Here is an 18,303-nt window from a genome sequence, read left to right as displayed (position 1 = left end):
ACATGCTTGCTGATATCCCTAGGACCACTGTAGGGAAGGCATTGCTAACCCTATTTTACAGAAGAACAAGGCCAAATGGTCCATGAGGGATAAGGCCAGATTTGAACCCAGGTCTGCTTGGTCCCAAAGCTCATATTCTGTACTTGAAATTGTATGATCTTTGTAAAGTAACATCCACCATGAGGCTTCTCCAGCAATAATTTTAATACTTGTCCACATCCCCAAAACCACACTCATTGTCAGTCTTACGTCAGAATTAACCAACTAATTTTTACCACTGGGGCCAGATTAGATTTAGCCAAATTACCACTGTTGGAGAGAAAATAGATGAGTCCTAAAACTTGTTATAAAATAGGAGGGGGACAAGATGGCCTCTTTTTTTGGATGCCTCTTTCCAGCCTAGGATGAGGGAGAATTTAAAAGATATGTGCCTATTTTCCTGGTAACTTCTTGGGCACTTCTTGAAAAACCTGCACATTTTTAATGCTTGCTTTGAATACGACCGTGATGGAAGCATGGTGTAAGGTCAAGAACCTACTGGATCCTTGTTAGAGCCTCCTTTCATAGCTAGAACAGACCATGCTGCTTCTCGTCACAGAACCTTTGCACAGGCTAGTTCCAAAGACTCACGTAGCCTTGGGGAACTTGGAGTATTACTTTCCCATGTTGAGAGTAAGGATAGCACATTTATTCATGGAGGCTGAGGGAAGTACATTCCTGCTTCCCACCCCATGCCACTATCTGCCATGTAGGTTGCCAGTTACTATATTGACTTATTTGTACATAAATAGTTATTTCCATAACCTTCTCTTCGTCAACATTCAGAGATAATGATATACAATCTTTATAACATCACAAGTATGGCTTCAAAAGCATTCCCTTCCTCTAGGAATGTTTATGATGTGCTTATCGCTAGAATTTCATGAGCAACAAACTCCCAAATTGAAGATGATTTAGCATTTGAAGCAGGGAGTAAGAGTGTATATGTGTTTGCATTTAAAAAAAAAAAAAGATTTGGAAAAGAATTTTTCTTCTGCAGAGTTATCTTCTTGTAAAGTTTAAAATAAGCACTACTTAAAAGCTGAGAGTTTAGAGGAATGAGCACTTTCTCTTAAACATTCAAATGGATGAAAATGACTTGTAATCTCTCCCTAAAGTATTAAGGCAATAGGCACTTAAAGGCTTTTTTTGGAGCTGACTGTCACAGACAAAGGATTTCTCAATTTAAAAAAAAAAAAAATCATTTTTATAGCATTAAATAGTAGGAATGAACACCAGCAGCCCTCTTGACATTTTGGAAATGATTTATTTTCTGAAATGTCCCTTTCCATTTTAATAGATGACACTTTGTTCTCATTCAGGGCGGTAGCTTCTGCTGGGGTTGCCATGAGTTAGGGTTGGAAGTTCATGGAGCAGGGCAGGGCTCCAGGCACAACTTTTGACCAGGTTCCATGAGCATCCTGCTCTATTACCTGACACTGTCTCTGTCCAAACACCCCAAAGCCACACTTTTCCAAAGTCCTTGCAATGGCTCTCCTTCCTTGGAGAGAAACTTGCTGAACTCTCAGAACCAAGAGGTCAGCCAGACATCTTAGGAGAGTTGCATTCTATAAGCTTTTACTATAGCAGTGCTACTCAACTGTGGTTCGTGGGATGATGCTGATCTGCAAACTGTTTACCGGTCCATGATATAAGCGCAGAATTAGAGAGAAAGCACTTAGAAACTTTCATACCCATTTGACAGAGTAATCTGTAAAAAGTAGGCTTGTAGTTTGTATGAACATTTTTTCATTTCATTTTTCTAGCAGTTCATTTTTATTATATTTTATAGAAGTGTTCAATCACGATGGATTGGAAATTAAAGACAACTGGTCCTTCATCTCAACTATAGTAGTTTGAGAAGCCCCGTGCTATAGCGCTTGTAAGCTGCCTATGCTCCCCTGTGGGACAGGTAGGCTGGTGAATGGATTTGGGGAAAGCACAGCAGTTGCCACATTATATTCTAATGAAATGTATACGTGTCTCTCTCATCTCTCTTTCTTTCTCTCTCTCCTGCTAGACTGTTTCTTGAGAGCAGGGACTGCGTTTAGTTCATCCTGCAGCCTCATTCCTTAGAGCCTTGCCTGGCACATGGGAGGGCGTGGGAAACGTTCATCCAGTACATGCCTGCCTGCTCCCCAATGGCATGAGAGTGGGTGAGGCCAGCCCCAGGAACTCCCAGGGCTTCTGGATAGTGTCATCTACAGGCTGGTGATGGAAAGCTAGGAGCAAACGATGAAGAAGTGACCTTTCCTTCTCTTTTTCCCACAGAACCAGGTCTCCTTTTCCCACCTGCCCAGCAGCATGAGAGCAGCATGACCGGCCAGCTGCAGGAGGAGCCCCCAGAGCCAGGCCCCCAACTCAACCATCTGCTGCGGAGATCAAGGTGAGCTTGCTTTCCTTCTCTTGGAAGGTTTTAGGAATTTTCATTTTAACTAGTTCTATTTGCTTTCGTAATCCCTCGCCATGTGCTGGAAAAGTGGGGTTTCCTGGGACATGGGTGAACTTAGTGTGTGTCAGCTGATAAGGAAAATGTGCTCATTTTGGTTAATGGAGAGGCCAATGGTGGAGCAGATAGGACACTGAATTGAGTTCCTGGAGACTGAGCTCTCACTATTCTTTTCCCACCTCCTGAATCTGGGACCTTGGGCAGATCTTTTAGGGACTGGAGATCCAGGGAATTTGGGGTGAAGAAATATTTGGAATAGGATGGAATTCTGTTGTCTGAGATCCTGGACAGAAACTCTTGTCCCCCACAGGGTCATAAGGGGCCTTCGAGGATCTGCCAGGGCAATTCCGAGCCAATACTGCACAGCGAGTTATTAGAAAATTCTTCTTAATATTGGGACAAATTCTTCCTCTCTGGGATTTCTGTCTGCTCTTCACTGCTCTGTCATGTGGAACCACAAAGACTGGGTTTTCGAAAATTCTTCCACATGACTCTTTGGATTTGAAGACGATCATCATGGCTCTGCTTTTCTTTTCTGTATGAATTCTCCCTAGAAACTGGCACCACTCACCTTGTCCTCTTGTTCTCTTCCATGTTGGAAAGTACTTCATTACCTCTAGTTGCTCACTCAACTTGTGCCCGTCATTGTGCTAGACTCTAGAGATATGTCAGTGAACAAGAAAGATAGATTCTCTTTTTTTTAAGACAAAATAGGTTTGGATCCTTAGAATTCGAAATAAGCATTGAACCACTTCTGTGTGTTCCTTTCTCATATTTTATCTTTTTACACTTTTTTTCCTTAACTATTTTAGGAGTAAAAAGGATGTATATTCTCTAATTATTGGATATAGTTTTCTATATATGAGCACCAATATAAGATAGTTCATTGTGCTGTTCAAATCATCTACAATAGGTGCTTTTCTGTTTTCGTCTGAATTATCTATCAGTTATTGAGAAAAATATGTTAAAAATCTCCCACTAGATTTGTCAGTTTCTCTCCCACAGTGGTGAAATGTTTGCTCTGTGTATTCTAAGGCAGTGCTATTTGGTGCATAAATATTTAGGATAAGTATATCTTATTGATGAATTGTGATTTGTTTCTACCATCTTTATAGACTTTCCATTTTTTCTGCTCTTTCTTTTTGGTTGGAGTGTTTCCTCCCTCATTCCATTTTCCGTCTTTATTTGAAAATTACATCTGTTCTTGCAGTGGTTACCCCAGCTATTTTAACAGGCATACTCATATTTAACAAAGTCTAAAATTAATCAGTGTCTTTACCTTCCTCTCAAATAGTATAAGAACCATAAACTGGTTTAATTCTAACCACTGCCTCTTCCTATTTATATATAGTCATTATCCTGTGTTTTTGTTCTACCCTGTTTTGTCCCTACTGGTTAGAGATTGTTTCATACAGTGTTTGTATAGATTTACCCGCATACTTATCAAGATCTTTTCTCACTATTCTTTCATGAATCCGAGATCATTTTTCTTTCACCTAAAGTAAATCCTTTAGCATTATCCTTTACTGAGAGTCTCTTGGTGGTAAAACTTCAAGTTTTTTCTCGTTTGGTTTGGTTTTTGGTTTTTGTTGGCTTGAAAATATCTTATTTTGCTCTCAGTTTTGAAAGATACCTTTACTGGATATTTTCTTAGGTCATTGAAGCCGTTAATCCACCGCCTTTTGCTGTGTATGTTAGTGTTGAAAAGTTGGCTCTCTAATTGCTGTTCATTTATAAGTGACCTGCATTTCTCTCTGGTTATGTTAAATATATTGTTTTCTTTGGTGTTCTGCAGCTTCATTGTCTCGTAACTAGGTGTAAATTTCTCTGTCTTTATTCCACATGGATTTCATTGGGATTCCTAGAGCTAAAAATGAGTATCTTTCAACAATTTTGAAAAAGTCTCACCTTTTATTTCTTTGAGTATGATGTCTTTCCCATTTTCTGTAGTATCTCCTTCTGGAGCTACGGTTGAGTTATGGTAGAGCTTCTCATTCTGTTCTCTGTATCTCTTAACCTCTATTTCATATTTTTAATCTTTTCATCTCTCTGTGAACTCTGAATAATTTCTTCAAATCTGTCTTCCATTTAATTTATTCTGTATCTCAAATGCTGTCTAATCTATCCATTGAATTTTTTTGCTTTCAGTTTCTTTATTTATCATTTCTAGAAGTTCTGGTCCATTGTTTTTTAAATCTGCTTGGCAGTTTTCTAGTTTTTTATTTCTTGCTCATACTTGCAAATTTCTTTTTCTATTTCTTTAATATATCGAAGTAGCTATTTAGAAATTGTAGAATTTTATGTCTGGTTATTCCAGAATGTGAAATCTTTGCAGGTCTGATTCTGCCGTCTGTTGTTTCTGCTGGCTAGTACTCACAGTGCCTTGATTCCTGTTCTTGTTGTCTTCTGTGATCTGCTCATTTCTGTTGTAACTTTATCTTTGAGAATTTTTTGAGGTATGGGTTGACAGTTGATTTTTCCAGAGAGGATTTACATTAACTTTTGCTAGATTTCTAGGGGACGCCACCAACCAAAAATCACTTTAATTTTCTCCCGAAGGTTTTTCTGTCTACATAAGTAGCCTGAATTCAAACTGTAAACCTGTGTGATGTCCAGCATTTGATTACGAATTTTCAGGAAAGATTTTCCTCCCATTCTACCCAGCCCAAGGCCGGATTTCCTTGCAGTTCCCTTCTGTGTTGTGCTTTTATTTCTCATTCACTGAGGGTGGAGCCTTTTAGAATCCCATCTTTATAGAGGGACTAGGCTTTTTCTCCTGTTTCCTGAACCCTGTGCAGCTGCCACGGGGAAACCTACAATCTCAAGTGTTCAGCAAGAACACTACGGGTGACAGCCAGCTTTGCTGCTAGATCACCTCCCAAGTTTCCTGATTGTGGTCCATTTTGGGTCTTTGAAGAATTCTTCCATTTGTACCAGCTCAGCATTATGTATACAATTTTTATATTTTAAATTTTATTCAGCATGTTAATTGCTTAAATTGACAAGGTCAAGTAGGGTATCTGGCTTAAAGTGTATGTTCTTTCCTCACCATAGCCATGTGGGGCAGGAATGACTATTCCTTGTTCACAGAAGAGTGAACCAAGGCTCAGAGAGGACACGTAACTGGCTACAGTCACAGGGCTTAGCAGGCAATGGACCAGGAAAGAGTGTGTTCCTCATTTATCCCTTTTCCTCACCTTCTTTTATCCCAAAATAACTGTTGGCCATTTTGGGGTGTGGGGGGGCACGATTAGCTTTATGCTCACAAAGGATGTGAGCTCTTACCAGAACACTTTAAATAGCTGGACAACTTTGTAAAATTGTTTATGAATCTATTGTTTATCTTCCTTGAGAGAGGAAATGGCTTCTGCATATTTTGCGGCTCATTTCTCTGGCGGTCACCAGCAACTTTCCTGCTTCATTCCCATTCCGCAAAGTCCTCCTGGACCCACAGCCAGATCCCATGCGCACCTCCTCCAGACCCCAGCTTCCTCTTGTCCTCATGCTACTCTCTCCTTTTTCTCCCTTTCTTCTCTTCCCTATGCTTCTTCCTCCTTCTCCACCCCATCCTTTCTGCTGTTGGTTTTTGTGTCTTGTAGCGTGCCCCTTCATCAGAGAGGAGGCCTCAGAGCACAGTGTTATGAGACTTTGGACTCTGGGTGCAGTCTGAGTTTGAACCTAGCTCTATCACTCACTGGCTTAGTCTCTCTGCGCTTCGGTTTCTTCATCTGTAACACAGATGGAGCTATTCAGGGAATAAATGAGACAATGTACAGAGAGATTATAACACAAGCTTGGAGCGTTGTAAGCACTCAGGCCTTGGTAGTTAATGTTATGACTGAGAACAGACTTCACTGAGGCCCGTGCTCTTGTTCAGTGATGCTTTGACATTGACAAGGCTGGTTTATGTAATGTGATGAAAATGGAGGCAGAAATCTAGGGTCAATATGGAATTCACAGCCTCACTATTATGTTCTTCAAACTGGAGTGTTATGAAAAATAATATGAGGGAAAACAGAACACACTGGTCTGGCCAGTGTTTGCATCGGTTCTGGCTCTGGGGCACCCCTAGCATCTCAGCCTCTCCCTCTGAGGTGTGTCCTCTGTCACAGAGCCATGAGAGGGCTGGAGCCTCATGACACTACTCATTGGGGAGTTTACCCTTGTGGTGCCCCTAGGTCAAGGGAATGGCACAACCGCTCTGCTGGACATATGTCCAGCAGGGATGGGAGAGGTGGTCTTCACTGTCCATTTTACTTCTGCTCTTAAAGCTAATGTGACACTTTTTATTTCACAGACTCCCTTCTAGTAAGTGGCTTTATATCACTCTCAGATTTGTATCACTTCCTGATTTGATATCTATCAGGCAACAACTCTTTTCAGCACCTGCTATTTGTAGTACTCTGGCTTTGTACAGTGGGCGAGTGGCATAAAAAATGCATAGAGTTGCTGTAACACTAAAACTACTTTAAAAAATAAAGTCTATTAACTTAAAAAGACTTTATGACCAAAAAACGCACAAAAGATAAACCATCTTCATAAGATTAAGTGTCAGGTATTGAGAGTGGGTTCCCAGGAACGGCATTGTGCCCTCGAACGGTCAGGGAAGGCTGGAGGAGGTAGATTTGAGCTGGCCCTATGGGGCAGGTAGGGTGAGGTGGCTGAAAAGGACCCGGGTACCTCCTGGATGTAGAAGTGGTGTGAACTGAGGTATAGAGAGACAGGCCTTCTCGTGAGCCAGTGAGACTCAGTGTGCTGCTTCCAGTTCCACAGATGGCCTATGGCCTCGCTTGGAGAGTCACCTAAGTTAGCGTATCAGAAACCTTGAGAAGTCCTGCATTTAATGTTTGGCTGTGTGTTGCTGGGTTTCGCAAGTGGGTTTGATCAATTATGGCCCATGAGCGTGGTAGTCTTGAGCAGGTTTGCATTTGTTCTGTCTCTCTAACAAATGCTTCAGTTCACCCCAGGCCATTGATTCACTTTTGTAAAACGGGGATTGGCAACTTTCTTCAAAAATTGTCCATGATTACAAAACAATTATTTGGAGTCAGCTACTTGTCTTCTTTTTCCAAATGTTGCTCAAATATCTAGCCGTTTGAGGGTTTCTAGGAGCTTGAGTGTGGATGTTGCTGGAATTAGGGAGGGGCTTCTTTCTTCTCCACAGCTCCCAAGATAATGTCTTGGGTACGCTACACCCAGCTGAGGGGCCAGGCCCAACCCCACCCTATTCCACCACCGCCCCCCTCCGCCTACAAACCTCAAAGTCTATTAACTGCCTCTCTCCTGATGATGATTCATGCTTCCTGTCTCTCCTCCATTTTAGTTACTCAGAGCTGTGAGCCAAGATTGATTACTTACACCATCCACTGGCCTGGCCTATGGGGAGCTCAATTGGTAGATTAAATATTCTTCATCAGTGACACTCCAGGTGGAGTTCTAGTTGGCCAAGCCCTGCACAGTGAAACAAGGAGTTGTCCTAGATGCAGATGTGGGGACCATTTCCAGAACCAGGAAGTTGTTCTGGTTCTTTCGTGCCTGGACCTATCTGAGGAGTTTGGGGAGCTGGGGTTATTGTAGGTATAGAGATAGGAGGCACCCAGGCAAAGGGCTCATATATGTGCACAGTCACATAAAAGCCCATGGGAATACATTTTAAACTGAGTCTTCACCATCAGCTCTTTCTCACTGTTGGGTGGTCTCTCTTCTAAAAATAGTTTAAAAATCTTTATTATACTAGTCATATATGTTACTCTATTTAAAAAAAAATTAAAACATAATAGCTGGAGCTTAAGGCTGCTCTGACAAGCTCCCGCACTCAGTCCTTTCCATTTTTCCAAAGATGGCAGAACTGAGACTGAAATCCAGGTGTGCGTACTCCCAGCACTGCCCCCGCACACTAGGTTGGGATCAAGTGTCAGTGATGGAAAACTCTACTGCCTCGATATCCTGGCTCAGGATTGTTGGGTGTCCCTGAGCCAGGCAGGGTCTGGGAAGGTTCATCCAGCTGACCCTTCGGAGGTCAGAGCCGGAGGGACCTCCTTGCAGCCCATCGGGTCCAAATTCCTCATTCTGCAGAAGCTGAGTCTGAGGTGTAGAGAGGGGAAGTCATTTGCCCAACAAGGTCACAGGACCGGTCTCATTTTCTGTTTGGTCCGAGTTATCTCTATATTGGGTTTGCATTTCCTGAATACACAGCAACCGAGTGGGGGGTGGGGGTGGAAGGCAGGGGAAGTGGGCTTAAAGAACCCCATCTGAGAATGTTTAAATTTCCTGTGAGTGTCCCATGAGGAGGGAGATAATCTGTGTGCACACAACCAAGAAGACAGGGGGAGACTTGGTTTAGGTCCAGAAGACCAAGAGTGGAAGGAACAAGGAGAACAAAATGAGAGCTATTCAGAGAAGGCTGTGACATTTGTAATGATGGAATAGAAATAAATAGGGATTTGTTTCTTTGCACTTCTATGATGCCTTCTTTGTATGTTTGGAGAAACTCAAGTCACGTGGAGGCTCTGGTCTCATTTTAGTGGCAGTGGTTTTGTGGTTACCGGGGGCTCTTTGGCCTGGAACCAGAGGCCTCCGTCTCTCATCCTTCTCAGGTTTGCTTCTTACAGGTACATGATATTCTTTAGAAATCTCTTTCTTCCTTGGAACATCCATAGCTTAGCTCAAAATGGGAATATAATCTGTGCTGGAGCTGCCTCACAGAAAAACAATGGGTATGTGAGAGTACCTCCAAAATGTTAAGGGTTTGTTGGCCTCATTTTTTCTTCTCCAACATCTGCAAGGCTGACATGAACTCTGAGGGAGTTAGGAGCTTCCAGCAGGAATGATCTCATTTGCCCATGAGATCAAGGAGCAGATGTGGGCCACCAAGGCCACCCCAGGCCCGCCTTCCTGGGACAGCCCTGCCAGACAGTGTGTCCCAATTTCCTTAAAGGGGGCCATTGTTTCAACAGGCTGAGAGGCAGATATGGACAGAATTACTGCCAGTTTCCTAGAATCTGAGAGCTGGGGGCCCCCTTGAAACAGGAAAGGAAGTAGACTGTCACCTTATCTGGTGTCATAGAGGGAATGAAATGACTCTTTCCGGGTAACCGGGGCACACCCCTTTAAACTTTTTTCTTTAATGATAACCAAAGATATTTTTAAGCTTTAGATGGCCATTAAATAACGACTTCTCTTTTCCTCTCCTGGTCTTAACTCTGCTTGAGAGCTAGGCCTCAGAGAGCAGAACACTCCTTCATTACCAGTAACCATGCTTGACAACTTGGCCTGATGCGTGACCACACTCAGAGTCCTTTGTAGGCACCACCTGAATCACACTGACCCCTGGGGAACCATAGACCTCTTTTGCAGAGACCTGCCTACCCCAGAAAGCTTTCTTCAACTATGAGCAAGTCATGTGAGCATCTACACTCTTCTGTTTATTTCTAAATGCACTTTAGCCTTTCCACGATGTCTCTGGATTTTCATCATGGATACACATGAATGTACCCTGATACAGTGGTGCTTTCAGGGGGTGTCAGGGCAAGTAAAGTTGTTGGTTCCTACCCCAAATAGCCCAGACTACTGAGATTTTCCAGCAGACGGTTTTTCTCTCTTCCTCCCTGTGTCCACTTCTGGTAGTTCCTGTCCCTAAGCACCATTCCGCTAATTGAAACAAAGGTTGGGCTGAAGGTTGCCCAGGAAACAAATATAACCAAACTGATTCAATCACAACTGAGTCATTGAGCCTGATGTAAACCCAAGTCAAAACAAAGCAACAGAAGCTCCACCCCGGGTAGTGAGCCTCCGTGAGTTCTCACTGGATGCCACACAGGTCGCATGTCTGTTTAATCTTCACAAAAAACCTTGACCAATAGGTACTGTTATTCTTCTTTTATAGATGTCAAAACCAAGGCACCAAAGAAAAAAAAAACTAGATTGGCCTGCCGGGCCCTCACTTTGCCAGTGGAAGATTAAGATTCGAACTCTGGTCTTCTGACTCCAGAACCAGTGATCTTGGTACTTCTGTGAGGATCATGCCTGCCACATAACCAATTTGTTTATCTTCAGTGAGAAGTTCTTGTTAAGTAAAAATGTTTTCCAGGTAGCTGGAGCTTACTCTTTGAAGCTTAGAAATAGAAAGGTTTTTTGGTGTGAAGTGCATCAATTTCTTTTTCATACTTCCAAGTTCATGGCTATATGCTAGAGGGTTGTAGGTTGCTAGGAGCTGTTGGCCAGATTCCCGTGACATGTTTATACTGTGGTATAAACTAGCTCTTGTCGACCCTTCAGAAGTCAAGGATAGAGCTGGTGGGATCTATCAAGGGAGAAGTGGCATCATGCTAATCAGATCTACAGTGGGTGAACCAGGGGCGCTGTGGAATATTAGAGGAAACCTCATCCTGGCATCAGAAGGTTGGAGGCCTAGCCCTTTGTCACTAATTGTGTGGCCTTGGGCAGGTCATCCCCTACATGTGAACTTCTTCATCTATTTTCAAATAAAGAAAGTAATTCTGACCTCCCAGGTTTTTAGTGGGGACAAAATAAAATAGTGTATGCCTATGCTTTGTACAGTGCTTTCCAGAATGTTCCTGTTGGCCATGAGGACATGCACACCCTCCGGTGAACTCCTCAATGTCCCTATCAAAGACTCCACATTGGGCCAGAGGGTTCCTGGCTGTGGCCCAGGGTACTGGTCTGTTCTGAGTTTCACTGACATCAGGCAGACACACCTCGTGGTCCCCTATATTTCAGCATTTACCTCCTCATCCCAGGGCTGTTTGTTAAAAAGATGGAGCCACAAGCTGTTTACTCTTCTGTTCAAAAATGGAAAGGGAAGGAAAAGAGAGGGAGAAAAAAATCTGTTTTTTTTTTAACCTGTGCCTTTTTTTTTTTTCATCTTCCCTCTTTGCTGTGAGTGGGATTGCCACTTAATCCTTTTTTTTTTTTTAATTAGAAAAAATTGATGTTGTAGGTGATGGAACACAATATTTAGACATGTTGAACTGACAGCTGGTGGGTATGTTGTCAATACACCATCACCACAAATCATGTTCCAGGGGTGGGTGGGGAGGAGATTTGTGTGTAAGTGTTTGTGTGTGCACGCGCACTTGGATGATTTAAAGTGACCGAGAGGGTCCAGCGACCCTCATCAAAAGCAGTTCCTGTGGAAGGTTAGCCTCAGGAGATGGTCAGCTTTTCAAGGAGGGAGTGGGAAGTTGGCTTCCATTGGGAATTTAGGGGATCTTCTCCACCTTTGGAAGCAAAAGGTCTCCCCTCCCTCTCTTCCTCTCTCCTTTCCTTAGCACCTACTGGGTGCCCTGTTTCCACTGACACCTGAAGACAGAATTGATGAGGCATTCCTTAGAAGAGATCCCAGTCTGATGGTGGAGGCAGATAAAACAGTTGGGAATGGTATGCTAAGTGTTATAATAAAGACAAGTGGACTGAGTCCAGGGCCCACTCTAACTTGCTCTCCAGGCATTTTTCCTCATGGCTCTGCCTATTGTCAGGGGCCTCACAAACCTCTCTGAGCCTTGGAGCCCTTGGTCCAGCTGCCTCAGTGACTGCTCCTGTTCTGGGTCTCAAAGTAGAACTGAGCTTTCACAGTGCTCCCCATCTTCCCAGGTGTGAACCTGACGTCTGGGAACCACATGGCATCCAGTGCTTGCAAAAGAGGGAAGAGGCCAAAGTCCATAACCTAAACCAAAAAAGGTTTTGTCTCGGCAGGTGACCCTGACCCCACTTCACAGAAAAAAATGGAGGCTGCAGGCATTTACCCCCTCTGCTTCCTGGCCTCTAAACAAGCTTTCGCCTCTCTACCCCTGCCCTCTTTTCTCTTCATTCACTTTAAACACTGGAAAGGACTGAAATTAGAAATCTGGGACCCCAAGAGCCTACCTTCCTACCACTTCTGATAGGTTATCGATTCCTGTTGACCCCTCCCTCACAGCATTTCCTTGACCATCTTCTCCCCTCTCCTATGCCCAATTTATTGTACAATCTCTTCATAGCTGGCCTCGCCCCCTCCGGACCCCTTTCCACTCCTCTGCTTAAAACTGAGAATGATCCCTCTGCCAACAGGGGAAACATCCAAACAGCTCAGGCTAGCACACCAGGCCCCTCACGAGTTGGCCTCCCCTACCTTTTCAGCCATTCACCCAGCCATTCACCCAACCATTCACCCATACACACTCTGAGCACCTGACCTACAGAGCTACAGTGTTCAGAATACTGGTCTCTTTTCTTGAAATCTCTCTCTACCGTTCTCCATCTTCTGAGTCTGCAAGTCCTGTTCAAACTTAACATCTTTCATGAAGGATTCCCTGAGTCTCAGCCAGTCACTGTAACAAAATATTTATTGAGGCCTGGACTTTGCCTCAAAAGAATAGTAAGATATTTTTGTTTTAAGTTAAAATAACACTTTAAGGCATGAATGTACTACTTTTAAGCATACATGCAGGGTTTTTCACTGTGTTGTTACATCTGTTTATTTCTTGAAGACGTAATAGATTCCCATGGTTCGATAATTTAGAAAAATATAAGAAGTTATAAAAGGAAGTCTTCCTATTCATCTTTTCATTCACCCTGTAGACAACCATGACTAGTTTCTTGGATCTTTCTAGATTTCCTTTATGTGTAACAAGCAACTACAGATATACAGTTGATCCTTGTTATTCTCTTATTTCACATTAGCAAATTCTCCTACTCTCTAAAATTCATTTGTAACCCCAAGAGCAATACTCATTGCGCTTTTGCAGTCATTGGTGGACATGCACAGAGCAGTGAAAAATTGAGTTGCCTGACACCCAGCAGAGGTTGATTAAGGTGATGTTTTGCCATCTTGTTTCAGCTCTCATGCTACAAATAAGTGTCCTACTCACGGTCTATTTAGTGCCACTTTTTTTCGCGTTTTTGTGCTTTTTGTTGATGATTTGCTGTTTACAATGGCCTCCAAGCGTAATGCTGAAGTGCTGTTTAGTGTGCCTAAGTGCAAGAAAACTGTGATGTGCCTTATGGAGAAAATACATGTGTTAGATAAGCTTTATTCAGCATCAGTTGATAGTGCTCTTGGCCACGACTTCAGTGTTAATCAATCAACAATATATATTTAATAAAGTGTCTTTAAATAGGAACACACATAAAACAAGATTATGTATTGATTGGTTGATGAAAATGTAATGACTAGAGGCTTACAGGAACCCAACCTTCTATTTCCCCTAGAAGCAATGGTACAGGGTTCGCTAATTCAGTGTTGGTGCCAACTTTAAAGGATATAACTACTGTGAATAATGAGAAAATATATATATTCTATTTTAACCTTGGAAATCTTTCCATACCAGTTTCCTTGTACTTTTTAACAGCTGTATAGTATTCCATCACATGGTTATGCTGTAATTTTTTTTTTAACCAATCCCTTATTGATAGGCAGTTGGGATGTTTTCGACCTTTGGCTATTCAAACAATACTGTGGTATATACATTTGTCTATAAGTCATTTGTATGTGTCATTTTTATTTTTTATGGTCTCTGCTGTAACGAACTTATTAGAAAGGGAATTCCTGGGTATATATCCTAAAGAAATTCTCACAGAGGTTTGTAAGGGAACACATCTGAGAATGTTCATCACAAGTTGGCAAGGTAGTAAAGTGTGATATATGCGTGTTCCCTCCTGGTGTGATTGTTGTGGGAGGCATTTGAAAGACTCAGCACCATGCCTGACCCGAAGTTAGCGCCCAGTATGTGTTAGCCACCATCATTATTCCTTCCCATTTGCTCAGCAGTGTCTTAGTCCAACTCCTCAGCATAGTGCCGGGAGTCTTTCCTGCTGCTCTTCCAGCTGCAACCCACCACACTGTGATCCATCTCCACACAGGGCTGGAGGAAGCCTGGCAGTGTTGGGGACCTTGGTCCACATTGGCTCTCCGAGAGAGGGATTGGCTCCTTTACTTCCTGATCTTTAGCCATGCACACAGGGTTGGTGTTTGACAAACTCGTTTGATGCATTTCATAAACATTAAGTGAATCTGCTTCAGTCTAAACACTACTCGTGGCACAGTGGAAGAGGGAGGGAGAGAACTTTAAAACAGAGATATTAAGACATAATTCTGTTCCTATAGACCTTAAAATCTAGTATTGGTTGTTTGAAAATAACACTCAACGTGACTGGCCTAGTAGAGGCATGTTTCCAACAAATAGGGTTATGTGTGCGCCTATAAAAGCTTCGCCTAGGATTTGGTCCTCATACTCTCTCCAAGGCCCCCTGCTCCAGAGGCCCTAGTTCTGCCCTTTTGTTTCAGTTGCAAGGGTCCCTGGTGGATACATCACTTCAGTCCTCTGGTTTGGGAGCAGCAAAAAGAAATTGTTTGGGCAAGAAATTGGGACAGTGAGATAAGGGAGGGCCAATGACCAATAGAATATCTGTCTTGAGCATGTCCAGGCAGGCTTAGGGACTTCCTAGAGGGGATCTAAAACATTAGCAGAGGAGGGAGCAAACCCAGAAAAGCACAGGGTACCTTCTTGGTTCCCTGAGGCCTCTCAGTACCATCTGGTGGACGGAAGCCAGCCCATATGGTCTTCTCGCCATCCGCGCACAAAACTCCGATCAGCAGGATGTCAGGTGAGGGGGTTATAGGGAATGTTCACTTCCAATTTTATTCTAAACTACTTGAATTCTAAGACGTGCCTGTAAATTCAAGCATACAGTTTTCCTTAATTTGGCATGTTGTGCTTCGGAACAAGACTCTCCTGACAAAACTAGTCTCAGCAGCTCCCATTCGCTTGTCCCTTACAGGATTCTTCCCAACTCGCTCCCTCGGTCTGTTCACTCTTGTTTCACTACCTCAGCAGGTTCCAGTGGGCCCTGGGAGTCTGCGTAAGGTGCCGCTGGGGTGGGCGAGGCTCCTCTGGACCTTTGAATGAGGAGTCCCTCTGCTCTGATTGCAAAAACTGCCGTCGGAGAGCTCACACCCGCTGGGAAGGTAGAGGTGTGATCCACGATTGGTGATCATCTATAGGAGGAAGCCAGAACCCAGTCAACAGGGGCCTGGAGGAGGGAGCAACTTAGGAAGTGCTACTAGGAAAGCCTCTAGCCCCAGACACCAGAGGTTCCTCTGGTTTGTTTCTTGACTCCCAAAATTCCCCCCAAATTCTTAGACGTCTGAGCCAGAAGGGCCATGGGGCAGCTTGTCTCAACCCCTTTCTTACCAGAGAAGAGCCCGGTGGCCCTAGCATTGCCCCAGGATGGGTCCTGTGTTGCTGCCGCTGTGTACAGAATGCCTCAGTATGGCTGGCTCTCACGTCACAACCTAGGGTGCCTCCTGTCTCAAACACAGGTAGGAGAGCCAAGAGAGACCAACACCCTAAGCACAAAAACACCAAAGTACGGTTATTTTACACACAAGGAAGCATCACAGACTTGTTACCAATGAGCTGTGAACTATTTTCCTGAAAGAAGAGGGAGGTGGTTTCCCCCGAGACACTAACCTTTCCTCTGGGGCCTTGGGTGTCCAGGGGCATTTGTTTTTTTTATAGTCTGATGTCTTTGAAGGCCACAGGCCAAGCCAAGCCTGCTGCTTCATTTGGGAACTGAACCCCTAACCACAGTAGCCCACTTGGAACCCTTGGGTATGAAAGTCTGTGGGGCAGATGTGGTCCTAGGTTACAGTGCTGGCCACTCCTCCCCACATCACCCCTTGTGGAGGAAGCCAGTCTGTGCCTCCAGCCTGCTGGAGCTCTCTAGCAGCTCAGCAACCAAGGTGCTGGGTGTGGGGCTCAAGTGATAGAAATAAAGCCCTCAGGTGCTTGACTTGTGTTTTCTTAGGTTTATCATTCACTCTGACTCCCGATGAGGCCAAGGGTGCCAGACCTACCTGCCAACCACCACCCCTTCCATTCTGTCTTCACCCCCAACATTCCCTGGGGCTTCATCAGAGGAAGGAAAATCTCCCATTCTCCCAGCCTTACCCTACCCTGCCCTGCCCAGGACAGCTGCAGGAATAGGGATCCTTTCTTTGGCTGCAGTCATAATGCTGATTCATGAGGCTTTAGCCCCAAGTCCTCAGGGACAAAAGTGTAGGATCCTCCCTGTGGGCCCAGGTCCAGAACCTCCGGCTGGACCCTCCCTGAATCCCTAACAGCAAGGGTCTGCCTGCTGTGCCTCCTGGGCCCTGGCTGGAGTGACCTCACCCCCCTCTTCAAGGCCCTCTTCTGCCACCTCTTTGTGAAATTTCTAGGAGTCTTTAGGAAGCACTCCCCTCCCAGACCGTGAGGGTTCGAGGTTTTTTTTTTCTCCCCAGCAGAGTCCTGGCACAGTAGGTCCTCAATGTGAGTTTGTATGAAAGAATATAAAGGACAAGACTGGGCACAGGTGCCAGTCTCTGGACCACGAGGCCAATAGCCATAGCCTGGTCAGATCTCCTGGCACGAATTAGGTCTTCAATACGGTTGCTGATTGATCCTGAAACTCTCCTAGTAGCTATTCCTTAGGAGCAACTTGTGGTTATGAAGTCAGGGTTTGGGTCACTCAGGAGCTCACATGTGAATTATGCAGGTGTCTCCTCTGCCCTGTCTTCTCTCTGCAGACCTCTTGTCAACCTCCAGCACCTCTCTCACTGCACTGTATTCAGAGTCAGTGCCCATAATCCTAATCTCCTTACCCCATCCAAGCCATTTGTGGAAGGGGGTGGTTTAAAAAACTCTATCCAAGATTCTATCAACAAGGCCCACTCGACTATGGCTGCCTCCTCCAGGAAGCCACCCTAGACTCCTGTGGTGCTCTTTTCTCTCCCCAAGTCCTCAGCATCTACACTCTCTGCCAGCGAGGGAAGTAGAGAAGTAGTGGCGTGTGGTGGTCACAGGGTAGACGATGTTCATTCCCTGGTAGACAACTGTTAGCCCAGAGGAGAGAGCAACGACAGTGAGGACCAATAATTTGCCTCCAGAAAGTGAAATAGCTTCTTTCTTCATGTCTTGATGGTGAACTGTCCACAGGAAGAAAACACCCCCATTTTCACGTTCCCAGGCTTCTTCCTGATTCCTAGGACTTGGAGGGAGCAGTTAATGCCACAGGGTGAGGCTGAAGGATGGAGAAATAAATGTTCCTTGCTGCCAGGAGGAAGCCTTGAAAATCCTCCCACAGCTGAGAGTCAGCCTGAAACCCAGGGCAGGGAGCAGCGGGGCCCTGAAGAAGGAAGAGTGAGCCAGTTGTTCTGCACGGAGGAAGATTCTGGCTCCAGTCACTGTCATTGACGGAATTTGTCCACGGTCGTTGGGTTACTGGATTATAAAATACCCTTTATTTACAAGACTAATCAGAAGGCATTTAGAACAACATCATTGCTATAAAGGAGACCACGAACCATGAGCCCACGTCTTGGAGAAGTGCCTTGGCTTCTGCTTCCTTTTGGGAGTTGGGGAGAGAGCTGGAGTAAGAAGACTCCCAGAGGAACCCAAGTTCAGCTGTTTCGGCAGACCCGAGGGGAAGGCTTGCCTAAAACCTAAGCCAAGTCATTTGGGGAATTGTGTATATACAGTCTCTGGATGTCGGAAAAAGGAAAATCTTTTTGGATTTCTTCCTCAAACAAGAGGTGGTGTTCTGGCGGGAGCAGGGTGTTACCCCTTCTGAATTGTAAGCAAACAAGTCCTACAGAGACCTTGGCCAAAGTCAACTTCCTCTCTTTCTCTCTCTCTTTCTGGTTCAAAGGACAGTCCTTTTGGACAGATATCTTCCTTGCAGACTGTGCTCAGTCTCCTGGTGCCCGTAGGGCTGTAGAGGGAAGAAGAGGGACTTTGATGCACTGGAACAAGGGTAGTTCGGCCCCAATCCAGGCC

General features: G+C 44.4%; 1 protein-coding gene across 17 annotated transcripts in view; it reads left to right on the top strand.

Moving 5' to 3' along the window:
• The window catches only part of TRERF1 (transcriptional regulating factor 1), a 210,698-nt gene that overhangs the window by 142,081 nt on the left and 50,314 nt on the right, over positions 1-18,303 (top strand). For all 17 annotated transcript variants that reach the window (XM_023527605.1, XM_023527606.1, XM_023527612.1 and 14 more), the window contains one exon: positions 2,311-2,425. The gene's annotated coding sequence lies outside the window, so the exon portion shown is untranslated. The remainder of the gene's footprint in view (positions 1-2,310; positions 2,426-18,303) is intronic.

This window comes from Pteropus vampyrus, unplaced genomic scaffold (assembly GCF_000151845.1).
Source record: "Pteropus vampyrus isolate Shadow unplaced genomic scaffold, Pvam_2.0 Scaffold18, whole genome shotgun sequence".
Lineage (NCBI taxonomy): Eukaryota > Metazoa > Chordata > Mammalia > Chiroptera > Pteropodidae > Pteropus > Pteropus vampyrus.
Note: the sequence above shows the minus strand (reverse complement) of the source record. Positions and strands in the feature narration are given on the sequence as shown.